This window comes from Arachis ipaensis, chromosome B04 (genome assembly GCF_000816755.2).
Source record: "Arachis ipaensis cultivar K30076 chromosome B04, Araip1.1, whole genome shotgun sequence".
Lineage (NCBI taxonomy): Eukaryota > Viridiplantae > Streptophyta > Magnoliopsida > Fabales > Fabaceae > Arachis > Arachis ipaensis.
The window spans coordinates 109,794,633-109,806,878 of NC_029788.2; the positions used below are offsets into that span (position 1 = coordinate 109,794,633).

At 39.3% G+C, this 12,246-nt stretch overlaps 1 pseudogene; it reads left to right on the plus strand.

Moving 5' to 3' along the window:
• The window catches only part of LOC107636828, a 21,251-nt pseudogene continuing 10,599 nt past the window's right edge, over nt 1,595–12,246 (plus strand).

Genomic DNA, 12,246 nt, shown 5'->3' on the forward strand with positions numbered 1-12,246 from the left:
AGATGTTGGATATTATGTTTCATCACGGGGGTGATTTCAAAGAAAATCTAGAAGGAACAATGGTATATTATCCAGATAATAAGGCTTGTTTAGGTGACTTAGATGTGGATACGTTAGATGCCTTCTACCTGAGGAACTACTATAAAAAGTTTGGTTATGATGAGATGAAGCAATGCTGGTGGCATGTTCCTAGGAAAGACTTGGAGAACGGATTAAGAAGTTTGAATAATGACAAGGAGATAAGAGAGATGGTGAAATGTGCTAAGATCAATAACGGAGTTATTGATGTATATTTGGAGCATGGAGCATCATTGCCAAAGGTTTTGGAGGGAGGTTCACAACAGAAAAAGAATTCTCTAAGATTAACACAATCATTACTCTCAAACACCAAAGTTGCCTCAAACACCAAAGGTACACAACCACCATCAACAGTTTCAAAAATTCAAAATCAGACCAAAAAACCATTAACAAAGCCAGTGGAACCAAGCCAAACAAACTCACTAGTAGAATCCAGCCCACCAAGCCCATCAAGACCACCCAAAACACTAAAACACCATTCATTAATTGAGTTACCCAAGTTTACATTCCATCAACAAACACCATTCATCAGTTTCTAATACCATAATCATGTTATCACTTTTTTACATATTATTCATTCAATGAATACAGGGTACACACCACCAACTCTTTTAACTCATGCTTTACAATATATGATAACCATTAACACTATTAATATAGACACAGCTAATACCAACAATTGGTTAACCAATTTTTTATTCCGGACATCTTCTAATCTCCCAAACCTCCAAGCAATGGAAAGTTTAACTTTACTTCATGATTGTCTCCATAAGATTCTGGTTTCTCAATTGGTTCATCCTGTCCAGTGTCTGCCCACACAAAAAGCCCACACTATCTCTTTCCACTTGTCTGTAATCAAGCAAACATATAACATGCTCAAGCTTCAGGGAAGAAGAACAAGAGAAGAACAGTGAGGTAGGTAGGAGCAATCATAATAACACAAGTAATATTGATAACTCACATTATAATTAGAACAACCAAAAATGGTTTATTTGGGTTTGAATCTGTCCTAGACCACCTAAGAACTGGCCGGCAGCCGCAACCGCACTATTCCGGCACCCCAGATCTTCTGCTCCTGCTTTGCGTTCTCGTCTGATGGTCACTGGACGGTGAACTAATAAAGCTTCCAGCTCTAGTGCTCCTACTGCCCATCATGGATATTCACTTCCAGCTCCAGGAGCAACAGCAACAACAAGAATGAGAAGAGAACGATGAAGAAGAAGAAGAAATTAACTTACTGAACATTTGAGAATTTAAGGTTAAATATAGAGGGAGGGACCACATTGAGTATAACTTGAAACTGTGCCAGCTCAACTAGCCGTTGGCACCATCCAGCGTGGCAAAATGAGGCCACGTCAGCGTCTTGATGATGACTCATCACCGGAAAGCTGTCCAGGGACTATTATGGTGCCTGGAGCTATTTTTAGAGGATTACAATGGTGTAATTGAGATCTCAGGGATCACATTGAGTAACGACCCGAATCTCAGGGACCATTATGGGGATTTACTCGAAGAAAGAAGCTTGCTACTTGGAAGAAAGGTTAAGAACAAAATGAGGGGTCCTTTAGGTGCAGTCATAGGAAGATACTCATCAAGTGATGGAACCACCCCAGTTGGTGGGATCATAAGGCACAACAGAAAATGCAGCGACATTGATGTTCTTGTTATCTTCATAGCATTCTAGATTTCCATGATTGTAAACTCCAGCTTTGGTTTCAACCAGGGCAGCCCTTTGATATACCCCGATTTTGTGGTTTATCTTGTACTTATTTTGGGGGATTTTATCAACTTTTCTCACATTTATTCAATGAAATAGCATGGTTTTGCAATTCTCCCTGAATTTGTGCTTAAGTGTGAAAACATGCTTTTTAGGCCTTAAAATAGCTAAATTTAATTCACTTTAATCCCATTCGATGCCTTGATATATTTGTTGAGTGATTTCAGGTTCATAAGGCAAGTATTGGATGGAAGAAGTGAGGAGAAAAGCATGCAAAGTGGGAGAACTCATGAAGAAATGAAGGAACCATAAAGCTGTCAAGCCCAACCTCTTCGCACTCAATCGATCATAACTTGAGCTACAGAGGTCCAAATAAGGCAGTTCTAGTTGCGTTGGAAAGCTAACATCTGGGGCTTCGAAATGATATAAAATTTTCTATAGTTGCCATACGTCTAGGGACGCGCACGTGCACTGTACGCGTGCATGCCGATGATGGCACATGCTTCACTAAAGAGCAACTCGTGGCCAGGGATTTGTAGCTCATTTTGGGCCCAATCCAACTCATTTCTGATGCTATTGAATCCAAGGATTGAGGGGAGAATGAACCAAGTAGTCATAGTTTAGTTTTCATCATGTTTTAAGGTAGAATTCTAGAGAGAGAAGCTCTCCCTTCTCTCTAGAATTTAGGGTAGTTTAGGTTAATCACTCTCAAATTCATCTTTCAATTCTTGTCTTGATTTCAATTCTCTTTATGTTTTAGTGTTCTATTGTCTTAATCTTCTTAGTTTCTCTTGTTAATTTCTTATTTTACTCTCTTTTATGTTTATGAACATTGTTGGATCTTAATTTTCTTTAATGCAATTTTATGTTTCCATGCTTTTCTATGTTTATCTTCATGGTTATTGTTGATTTCTTGCTTATGTTAGTCATGGGTTTCTTTAATTCTTGCATTTTGTGATGTTTACTTTTCTTGCACACTAGGTGTTTGATAGAATGTTTCCTTTAGTTTTTGAGTAGTTTTCTTTACTCTTGGCCTAGGCTAAGGGAATTGAGTGACCTTGAGTCATTGGGTCTCAATGATTTAGTGATTTGAGAATTCTTGGTGATCAATTTGATACCCATTGACACTAACCCACTACTAATCTAATTAGTAGATAGGTTGGGACTTATGAGTTGATGTGATCAAAGCCATTTGACGTACTTCAAGTCTAGGAGTAGATATTACGTACTTAAGGCTTTTGGAAGTAGACTTAATGAGCTTGGTTCCTCATAATTATTAATATTTGGTTTGTAGACAAGGATGGTGATGTCAATTACCTATGTCTAGCCAAGAGTTCTTTCCATTTCTTTTATTAGTTCTTGTTATTTACTTTCTTGCTTTTATATTTCCTTGCCAAATATCAAATCAAACCCCCCATTGCATTTTCAGAGCCAATAATTGATCACTTCATTGCAATTCCTTGTGAGACGACCCGGAGTTTAAATACTTCGGTTAATTTTCATTGGGGTTTGTACATGTGACGACTCAAATTTTTTATTGGGAGGATTATTTGTTAGTGTAGAACTATACTTGCAACGAGAATTCATTCATTTGAGGAAATTCTATACCATCACAACAAACTCACTCATCAAAATGGCGCCGTTGCCATCAAAAGCGACGCGGACGCGCATAGTACGCGGACGCGTGCCTGACCGAGTTGGCGACCGGCGCAGACGTGCCAAGTACGCCTGCGCGTCAGTGCGGGCACAGAATAGGCACAAATATGGCACAACTCTCTGGTTTTTGTACCAGGAGTGTGAAATGCACCACCGACGCACGCGCGCACAGCACGCTCGCGCGCGGATGCCCGTTTTTTTTTTAAAGATGCTTAGAACAAAAACAGGGCACTCTCCTAATCTACAAGCATTCTAATATAACCAAAATTAAATTCAACAACAAATCTTTTTGGTTTTTGAAAAATTTTCAAACATATTAAAAATAAAACTTATACTACAAGCAAAATGCAATTCAACAACAACTAAACTAATCAAAACAAACTAAGAAACAACCAATCAATCAAAGTAAAATGTATAAGAGTATAGAAAATAACAAAAAATACCTACAATGGCAACTCCAATCACTTATTAACCAAATCTAAAAGAGAGTGGAAAGAGTTTACCATGGTGGGGTGTCTCCCACCTAGCACTTTTAGTTTAAGTCCTTAAGTTGGACATTTGGGAAGCTCCTTGTTATGGTGGCTTGTGCTTGAATTCATTTTGGAACCTCCACCAATGTTTGGTTCTCCATTGTGCTCTAAAATTTCTAATGAATTGCAACAAGTCTTGATGGAGTCCTTCACAAGCTAAGGGTTCCCAAAATTGATCCTCCTATATACCCGGATCCCAAATCTTGTTTCTACACCCATCTTCAAGTTGATCATCACAATTCCAATCGGGTGAGAAGTGATCCGAATTCTCAAGTAAACACCAAAGCATCTTCCTAGACCCCTTTAGTTGAGAACTATACCAACCATTGCACTTAGACTTTAAGCTTCCAACCATAAGGAATCTTGATTGGTATTTCTACCCACTACTCAATTTCCTTTTGTTCTTAACCCCACAAAAAGCTCTAAGTTGCCCATCATTTTCAATCAAACCATATTCAAGTGGGAAAGTAAAGATTAGAGATAAGAATTTTACCCACTTGAATGTTATGTTGGATGGCGACTTAGGAAGGGACATCTCCAATGGTCTTGTAAGTTCCATTCCCTTGTGCTCTGCACATCCATTAGATTGATATGCATTAGGATTAGAATTATACCCATAAGAAACTGGAGGCGGTTGTTGCCAAGAAGGGTGATCAATCCTTTGAGACTCCCTCCATCCTTGATTGCTCCATCCTTGATGCACATCTTCATTGTAGCTCTGGTGCACGAAATCGTGATTGTTTCTTTCCTTAGTAACGGCGCCAAAAACTTGGTACGCACATTCATAATCTTAATTCTTCTTCACAACTTCACACAACTAACCAGCAAGTGCACTGGGTCGTCCAAGTAATAAATCTTACGTGAGTAAGGGTCGATCCCACGGAGATTGTTGGCTTGAAGCAAGCTATGGTCACCTTGTAAATCTCAGTCAGGTGGATTCAAATGGTTATGGGATTTTGATAATTAAAACATAATTAAAATATAAAATAGGATAGAGATACTTATATGATTCATTGGTAGGAATTTCAGACAAGCGTGTGGAGATGTTTTGTTTCTTCTGATTCTCTGCTTTCCTATTGCCTTCATTCAATCCTTCTTACTCCTTTCCATGGCAAGTTGTATGTTGGGCATCACCGTTGTCAATGACTACATCCCATCCTCTCAGTGAAAATGGTCCAATTGCGCTGTCACCGCACGGCTAATCATCTGTCGGTTCTCGATCATGATGGAATAGGATCCAGTAATCCTTTTGCGTCTGTCACTATGCCCAGCACTCACGAGTTTGAAGCTCGTCACAGCCATCCCTTCCCAGATCCTACTCGAAATACCACAGACAAGGTTTAGACTTTTTGGATCTCAAGAATGGCCGCCAATAATTCTAGCCTATACCACGAAGACTCTGATCGTGAATCAGGAGGCTAAGAGATATGCATTCAAGCTTGTTTTCATGTAGAACGGAAGTGTTTGTCAGGCACGCGTTCATAAGTGATAATGGTGATGAGCGTCACATAATCATCACATTCATCATTTTTTGTGTGCGAATGAATATCTTAGAGAAGAAATAGGCTTGAGTTGAATAGAAAAACAATAGTACTTTGCATTAATTCATGAGAAACAGCAGAGCTCCACACCTTAATCTATGGTGTGTAGAAACTCTACCATTGAAAATACATAAGTGATGAAGGTCCAGGCATGGCCGAATGGCCAGCCCCCTAAACGTGATCTCAGAACACAAAATTATTCAAAGACTAACCAGAGATATAAAATAAATCACTAAAAGTAGTTTTTATACTAGACTAGTAACTAGGGTTACAGAAAATAAGTAAATGATGCATAAATCCATTTCCGGGCCCACTTAGTGTGTGCTTGGGCTGAGCATTGAGCTTTTATGTATAGAGATTTCTTTTGGAGTTAAACGCCAGGTTGTAACCTGTTTCTGGCATTTAACTCTGATTTGCAACTTGTTTCTAGCGTTTAACGCCAGAATATGGCAGAAAGTTGGCGTTGAACGCCAGTTTGCATCATTTAAACTCATGCAAAGTATGTACTATTATATATTTCTGGAAAGCCCTGGATGTTTACTTTCCAGCGCAATTGAGAGCGCGCCATTTGGGTTTCTGTAGCTCCAGAAAATCCACTTCGAGTGTAGGGAGGTCAGAATCCAATAGCATCTGCAGTCCTTCTTCAGCCTCTGAATCAGATTTTTGCTCAAGTCCCTCAGTTTCAGCCAGAAAATACCTGAAATTACAGAAAAATACACAAACTCATAGTAAAGTCCAAAAATATGATTTTTATTTAAAAACTAATAAAAATATACTAAAAACTAACTAAATCATACTAAAACATACTAAAAATCAATTAGGATAAAAAGAAGAGAATATACTATAAATTCCAAAATATCAATGAAACTTAGTCCCAATTAAATGAGCGGGACTAGTAGCTTTTTGCCTCTGAATAGTTTTGGCATCTCACTTCATCCTTTGAAGTTCATAATGATTGGCATCTATAGGAACTTAGAATTTAGATAGTGTTATTGATTCTCCTAGTTCAGTATGTTGATTCTTGAACATAGCTACTTTATGAGTCTTGGCTGTGGCCCTAAGCACTCTGTTTTCCAGTATTACCACCGGATACATACATGCCACAGACACATAACTGGGTGAACCTTTTCAGATTGTGACTCAACTTTGCTAAAGTCCCCAATTAGAGGTGTCCAGGGTTCTTAAGCACACTCTTTTTTTGCTTTGGACCTTGACTTTAACTGCTCAGTCTCAAGTTTTCACTTGACACCTTCACGCCACAAGCACATGGTTAGGGACAGCTTGGTTTAGCCGCTTAGGCCAGGATTTTATTCCTTTAGGCCCTCCTATCCACTGATGCTCAAAGTCTTGGATCCCTTTTTACCCTTGCCTTTTGGTTTAAAGGGTTACTGGCTTTTTTTGCTTGCTTTTTCTTTTTTTTTTCTTTCTTTTTTTTTCTTTTATTTTTGCCATTTTTCTTTCTTTTTTTTTTGCAAGCCTTGTTCTTCACTGCTTTTTCTTGCTTCAAGAATCAATTTTATGATTTTTCAGATTATCAATAACATTTTTCCTTTTCATCATTCTTTCAAGAGCCAATATATTTAACATTCATAAACAACAAATTCAAAAATATGCACTGTTCATGTATTCATTCAGAAAATAAAAATTATTGCCACCACATCAATATAATTAAACTAATTTCAAGGATGAATTCAAAATCATGTACTTCTTTTTCTTTTGTGATTAAAAACATTTTTCATTTAAGAAAGGTGATGGATTCATAGGACATTCATAGCTTTAAGACATAGACACTTAGACACTAGTGATCATGTAATAAGACACAAACATAAATAAACATAAAGCATAGTAGACGAAAAACAGAGAAAAAATAAATAGACAAAGAGATTAAGGAACGGGTCCACCTTAGTGAGGGTGGCATCTTCTTCCTCTTGAGGAACCAATGGTGTTCTTGAGCTCCTCTATGTCTCTTCCTTGTCTTTGTTGCTCCTCCCTCATAGCTCTTTGATCTTCTCTAATTTCATGGAGGATAATGGAGTGCTCTTGGTGCTCCATCCTTAGTTATCCCATGTTGGAACTTAATTCTCCTAGGGAGGTGTTGATTTGCTCCCAATAGTTTTGTGGAGGAAAGTGCATCCCTTGAGGCATCTCAGGGATTTCATGATGAGGAATTTCCTCATGCTCTTGTTGAGGTCCATGAGTGGGCTCTCTTGTTTGCTCCATCCTTTTCTTAGTGATGGGCTTATCCTTATCAATGAAGATGTCTCCCTCTATGTCAATTCCAACTGAATTGCAGAGGTGGCAAATGAGGTGAGGAAAGGCTAACCTTGCCAAAGTGGAGGACTTGTCAGCCACCTTGTAGAGTTCTTGAGGTATAATTTCATGAACTTCCACTTCCTCCCTAATCATGATACTATGGATCATGATGGCCCGGTCTACAATAACTTCAGACCGTTTGCTAGTAGGAATAATTGAGCGTTGGATGAACTCCAACCATCCTCTAGCTACAGGCTTAATGTCCGGTCTTCTCAATTGAATTGGCTTGTCTCTTGAGTCAACTTTCCATTGAGCTCCTTCTACACATATGTCCATGAGGACTTGGTCCAACCTTTGATCAAAGTTGACCCTTCCAGTGTAGGGGCGTGCGTTTTCTTGCATCATTGGCAAGTTGAACGCCAATAAAAAGCTACGCTTTTACCACACCAAACTTAAAAGGTTTGCTCGTCCTCGAGCAAAAGAAGAAGGAAAATAGTAGAAGAAGAAAATAGAGGAGATGGAGTGGAAGTGTATATTCGGCCAAGGGGGAGAAGTAGTGTTTGTGATGTGTGAAAATGGAGTAGTGTTAAGGGGTTTATATAGGGGTGGGGGGGTAGGTTTCGGTCATTAGGGTTGGGTTTGGGAGGGAAAGGAATTTGAATTTGGAGGTAGGTGGGGTTTATGGGGAAGAGGTATGGAGGTGATTGGTGAAGGGTATTTGGGGAAGAGTGTTATGAAAGGGTGTGAAGAGGAGAGAAGAAGAGGTGGGGTAGGTGGGGATCCTGTGGAGCCCACAGATCCTGAGGGGTCAAGGACTTAGCATCCCTGCTCTATTTAGGCGTGGAAAACGCCCTTAGAATGCATGTCTGGCGTTAAACGCCAGCTTGCTGCTTGTTTCTGGCGTTTAACGCCAGCTTTTCTCCCATTCTTGTCGTTAAATGCCAATTCCATGCTCTGTTCTGGCGTTAAACGCCAGTCTGGTGCTTGTTTCTGGCGTTTAACGCCAGCTTGATGTTTCTTTCTGGCGTTAAATGCCAGTTTGATGCCTCTTACTGGCGTTTAAACGCCAGTAAGCTCTTCCTCCAGGGTGAGCTATTTTTAATGCTGTTTTTCATTCTATTTTTGATTTTTCAGTAGTTTTTGTGACTTCACATGATCATCAACCTAAAGAAAACATAAAATAGCAATGGAAAAGAAATAAATATAATTAAATAACATTGGGTTGCCTCCCAACAAGCGCTTCTTTAATGTCAATAGCTTGACAGTGAGCTCTCATGGAGCCTCACAGAAAATCAAAGCAATGTTGGGGCCTCTCAACACTGAACTTAGAGTTTGGTTGTGGCCTCCCAACACCAAACTTAGAGTTTGAATGTGGGGGTGTTGTTTGACTCTGTTCTGAGAGAAGCTTTTCATGCTTCCTCTCCATGGTTATAGAAGGAGAACCTGGAGTCTTAAATACTATGTAGTCTTCATTCAACTGAAGGACCAACTCTCCTCTGTCAACATTAATCACATCCTTTGCTGTGGCTAGGAGGGGTCCTCCAAGGATGATGGATTCATCCTCATCCTTTCCAGTGTCTAGGATTATGAAATCAGCAGGGATGTAAAGGCCTTTGACCTTTACTAACACGTCCTCTACCTGTCCATAAGCCTTTTTCATAGATTTGTCTGCCATCTCTAATGAGATTCTTGCAGCTTGTACCTCAAAGATTCCCAGTTTCTCTATTACACAAAGTGGCATGAGGTTTATCCCTGACCCAAGGTCATACAGAGCCTTCTCAAAGGTCATGGTGCCTATGGTACAAGGTATGAAGAACTTTCCGGGATCCGGTTTCTTCTGAGGCAATGTCTGCCTCATTAATATACTCAGTTCATTGGTGAACAAGGGGGGTTCATCCTCCCAAGTCTCATTACCAAATAAACTGGCATTCAACTTCATGATTGCTCCTAAATACTTTGCGACTTGCTCTGCAATGGTGTCTTCATCCTCTTCAGAGGAAGAATATTCATCAGAGCTTATGAATGGCAGAAGGAGGTCCAATGGAATCTCTAGGGTCTCTGTATGAGCCTCAGATTTCTTTGGTTCCTCAAAAGGATACTTCTTTCTGTCCAGAGGACGTCCCAAGAGGTCTTCCTCACTGGGATTCACATCCTCCTCCTCCTCTGAGCATTCGGCCACACCAAGTAAGGTTATGGCCTTACACTCTCTCTTGGGATTTTCTTCTGTATTGCTTGGGAGAGTACTGGGAGGAGTTTCAGTAATCTTCTTACTCAGCTGACCCACCTGTGCCTCCAAATTTCTAATAGAGGACCTTATTTCATTCATGAAACTTAGTGTTGTCTTAGATAGACCAGAGACTATGGTTGCCAGGCCAAAATGGCTCTGTTCAGAATTCTCTGTCTGTTGCTGAGAAGATGATGGAAAAGGTTTGCTATTGCTAAACCTATTTCTTCCACCATTATTATTGAAGCCTTGTTGAGGCTTCTGTTGATCCTTCCATGAGAAATTTGGATGATTTCTCCATGAAGGATTATAGGTGTTTCCATAGGGTTCTCCCATGTAATTCACCTCTGCCATTGCAGGGTTCTCAGGATCATAAGCTTCTTCTTCAGAAGATGCTTCTTTAGTACTATTGGATGCAGCTTGTAATCCATTCAGACTCTAAGAAATCATATTGACTTGCTGAGTCAATATTTTGTTCTGAGCCAATATGGCATTCAGAGTATCAATTTCAAGAACTCCTTTCTTCTGAGGCGTCCCATTGTTCACACGATTCCTCTATGAGGTGTACATGAACTGGTTATTTGCAACCATTTCAATGAGTTTCTGAGCTTCTGCAGGGATTTTCATGTGAAAAGATCCTCCTGCAGAATGGTCCAATGACATTTTTGACAACTCAGATAGACCATCATAGAATATACATATGATGCTCCATTCTGGAAGCATGTCAGTAGGACATCTTTTGATCAGTTGCTTATATCTTTCCCAAGCTTCATAGAGGGATTCTCCTTCCTTCTGTCTGAAGGTTTGGATTTCCACTCTAAGCTTGCTCATCTTTTGAGGAGGAAAGAATTTGGCCAGAAAAGCACTGACCAGCTTATCCTAAGAGTTCAGGCTATCATTAGGTTGTGAATCCAACCATGTTCTAGCTCTGTCTCTTACAGCAAAAGGGAAAAGCATGAGCCTGTAGACCTCGGGATCAACTCCATTGGTCTTGACAGTGTCACAGATTTGCAAGAATTCAGCTAAAAACTGATGAGGATCTTCCATTGGAAGTCCATGAAACTTACAGTTCTACTGCACTAGAGAAACCAATTGAGGCTTAAGCTCAAAATTGTTTGCTCCAATTGTAGGAAGTGAGATGCTTCTTCCGTAGAAGTTAGAAGATGGTGCAATAAAGTCACCAAGCATCTTCCTTGCATCTTCACCATTGTTATTATTTTCGGCCATGTCTCCTTCTTTTTCAAAAATTTCTGTCAGGTTTTCTCCAGAGAGTTGTGCTTTAGCTTCCCTTAGCTTCCTCTTCAGAGTCCTTTCAGGTTCCGGATCAGCTTCAACAAGAATGTTTTTGTCCTTGTTCCTGCTCATATGAAAAAGAAGAGAACAGAAAATATGAAATCCTCTATGTCACAGTATAGAGATTTCTTATGTAAGTAGGAGAAGAGGAGAATAGAAGAAAGGGGAACAGAAAAATTCGAACACAGGGGAGAAGAGGGGCTTCGAATTTTGAGTAGAAGAGGAATGTTAGTAGATAAATAAATAAAAAGAGATGCGAGGGGGGAGAATTTGAAAATTAAATAAAATGAAATAAAAATATTTTTGTTTTTATTTTAAATATTAGTTGTAATTCGAAATTTAAGAAGGAAAATAAAATAAAATTAAATTAAAATTTAAAACAAATAGTTAATTAAAAAAGAATTTTGAAAAAGTGGGGAAGAGTTTTCAAAAATTAGAGAGAGAAAGTTAGTTAGGTGGTTTTGAAAAAGATAAGAATCAAACAAAAAGATAAGTGATGAGCGGATATTTTATACGCTTTTTGGGGATAATTTCATATAGTTTTGAGTATGTTTTAGTTAGTTTTCAGTCTATTTTTATTAGTTTTTAGGAAAAATTCATATTTCTGGACTTTACTATGAGTTGTGTATTTTTCTGTAATTTCAGGTATTTTTCTGGCTGAAATTGAAGGAGCTGAGCAAAAATCTGATTCAGGCTGAAAAAGGACTGCTGATGCTGTTGGATTCTGACCTCCCTGCACTCAAAGTGGATTTTCTAGCGCTACAGAACTCGCAATGGCATGCTTCCAATTGCGTTGGAAAGTAGACATCCAGGGCTTTCCAGCAATATATAATAGTCCATACTTTGCACAAGAATAGACGACGTAAACTGGCGTTCAACGCCAGTTCTCTGTCCAATTCTAGCGTCCAGCGCCAGAAAAGGATCAAAAGCTGGAGTTGAACGCCCAAACGGGCA